This window comes from Macaca mulatta, chromosome 1, assembly GCF_049350105.2.
Source record: "Macaca mulatta isolate MMU2019108-1 chromosome 1, T2T-MMU8v2.0, whole genome shotgun sequence".
Taxonomy (NCBI): Eukaryota; Metazoa; Chordata; class Mammalia; order Primates; family Cercopithecidae; genus Macaca; species Macaca mulatta.
This window is the reverse complement of record NC_133406.1, coordinates 50,991,137-50,993,666: the sequence shown is the minus strand read 5'-3', so window position 1 is coordinate 50,993,666 and position 2,530 is coordinate 50,991,137. Positions and strand designations below refer to the sequence as shown.

Here is a 2,530-nt window from a genome sequence, read left to right as displayed (position 1 = left end):
CAGAGAATAAAGGAAGAAGACTAGGAAATAAAGATGAAAACGTGAACAGATAAGAAAGGCCAAAGTGAAAAGACAAACCTAAGTCAATTCCGCCTGCAAAAAGCACAACAGTAAGGTGGGCCAAAAGAAGCAAGTCCATATTTGACCCTCCAAATCAAACAACAAACGTGTTGGTACCATGTGCCTTCATGCCAGGGAAATGATGATTCCAGCTACCAAGGAGCCTAATTAGAAGCAGCGGAAGAGGGACTGTGAAAAGGGCAATGACTAAGTGTTATATAAAAGTTCTTTCAAAGTCCTTTGAGTAGGAAAACATCTAAATGTGGGTCAACCTATTTTTTTCGAATAAAGAGAATGTCTGACAATTGAAACCATACTATCATAACTAGCTTTTCAAATGATAGAATAGATAGGGCACTTGAACACGAACAGACAAAATGATTCATTATGAAACATCGCTTTATGTTACACAAAAATCAGGAGTTAGATAGCTATTATATATGATGGTTAAAAAGGATTGCCAGCCACTATAAGCAGCCAAGAAGAACAAAGAACACAGTCGCCAAGCAGTTAGTTCATGTTTTTATTGCGAACAGTAATCAAAATAATCAACTACTGGTTGAAGTGCAGGCTTCGATATTTTTTTAAAAATCCAGTGTACACATGTGTATCAAATGAGTTGAGACATTCAAATCTATTACCTTGAAAAATTACACTTGTATCCCAATCAAGCTGCAATTGCTCAACACATTTTTAGACCTGTTCTTTCTACTTGGATAATTTTTAATCTGCAAGTGTTTGGAGCTGTTTGGTTTTTTAAAAAATAAAAATCTGGAGAGTAAGCTGGATCAAAAATTATAAAATTAAGAAAGGGTTTTTCTTTGTGATTCAAAATAGTTCTGAAAGTAAGATTTAAAAATACAGAATTAACAAAATGTTTAAAAGTGAAGACAGGATTATGGAGTGAGTAGATAGACTATCTTGCTCAACAGTCTCATAAATATATAAGTCTAAGAAATCAGAGAAATTTGGAACTGTAAACAACCTTAAAGACTATATAAACTAGCTATAGCTTCCTATTAAATGGATGAAGAAACTGAGGCCCCCAATAGGCGGAGATTTGCCCGAGGCTATACACCTGGTTCAACGAGAGGGAGGACTAGAATACAGTTCACATTTTTTCTCATCCAGTAGTCTTTCCACACCACTGGGAACATCTGCCAAAACCATATGACCTTCTAGAAAGTCATTGAGAACCACAGGTATCATCTACAAACATGCTGAATCGTTACCATTTCTGAAAGGCAAGTCAGTCAGTCCTGGTTGTCATGGCAATAACTCTTCACACTCACAGCCTGATGATTACAAATGTAAAATGCAGCCGACCCAGACAGGAATAAACCTTATTAAAACAACGTTCTAAAAATGGCACCGCTTACCTGGTTTGCCCATTCTGAGTTGCAGAATCTTGACTGCAGTTGTCATGTAAGCTCAATTCAGTCCAGACATCTATATTTAATAGTATTGAGAGATATTCTTTGTCTTGGGACTTTAGAAGGGAAGGAAAACAAAAGTGGTTGAGCATAACAACCGACATTAAGAAACTAAAATTTAAAAGGTTACTGTACATGCATTAGCATAATTACACACAAAAAAACCCTATAAATAAACAGTGATGTTCTTGTATTAAATCTACTCACTAGCAATTAGCGAAGCCTGGAGCCTCTTGCCTCTGTTTTCTTCTTTCTCTTAGTGTCCATTTGTTCCTGACAATGCTGTTCTTTTCCCATATGTGTGTTGTTGTGGCCGATTTTTTGTATGACAGCACTAATCCAGGTTCTGTGTCTACCATCACGCAGAATTCAAATTCAAAATAACAGAGTCTTAGTCCACTGTTTCCTAAGGAGATATTTTGCCCTCTACACTGCAATATGAAAAAAAAAAAACAATGCCTATAACCAGCCACTAAACACGTGTTTTCTATTCTAACCTGAAAGTTTCATTCTGTAAGTTTCTACCCAGCTCCTCTCAGTGACAAGAGAAATTTTCAAGTCTAGTCCAGCCTAAAAACTGATCCCCCATAGAACAGAAGTGGGAATCCAATGAGACTCCTTAAGTAAATGCTGCAACCTAAGATTTAATCATGCAAACATTCCACAATACACATGAGTGATAGTTCAAAGATTTCAAACATTTATGCAATTCTGTGTCATGGAGTGGTTTTTACATACATTTTCTCTGGGCATGTCAGTGTCTAATAGCTGGGTATGCCTGGTTTGTGTTCTATATCCCTCATCAGCACTCAGAAGAGAACAGTCGATTACTCTCTGAAATCCAAGCTTTTCAAAACATTCAGTATGGACAGGAGTGACATACTGTTACCTTTCCCAAGTAACCCTTTCCTACTCCTCCTTCACCTATTCAATGTGCCTTCTGAAACTTCAGATCTGTGACCAACAAACCTACTCATATTTTCATGTTTTCTTTAAATGACCCTTTGCACTGTGCTTATCTAAAATTCTTCTCTGCA

General features: G+C 36.8%; 1 long non-coding RNA gene across 1 annotated transcript; it reads right to left on the bottom strand.

Annotated features, from left to right (window-relative positions):
* Positions 1-562: 562 nt before the first annotated feature.
* On the bottom strand, positions 563-1,924 carry LOC712126 (uncharacterized). The gene is made up of 2 exons (XR_001440834.3): positions 1,701-1,924; positions 563-1,549 (listed from the first exon to the last, which is right to left on the bottom strand). It is a non-coding gene; the product is annotated as an uncharacterized LOC712126 (long non-coding RNA).
* Between the last annotated feature and the right edge of the window lie 606 nt (positions 1,925-2,530).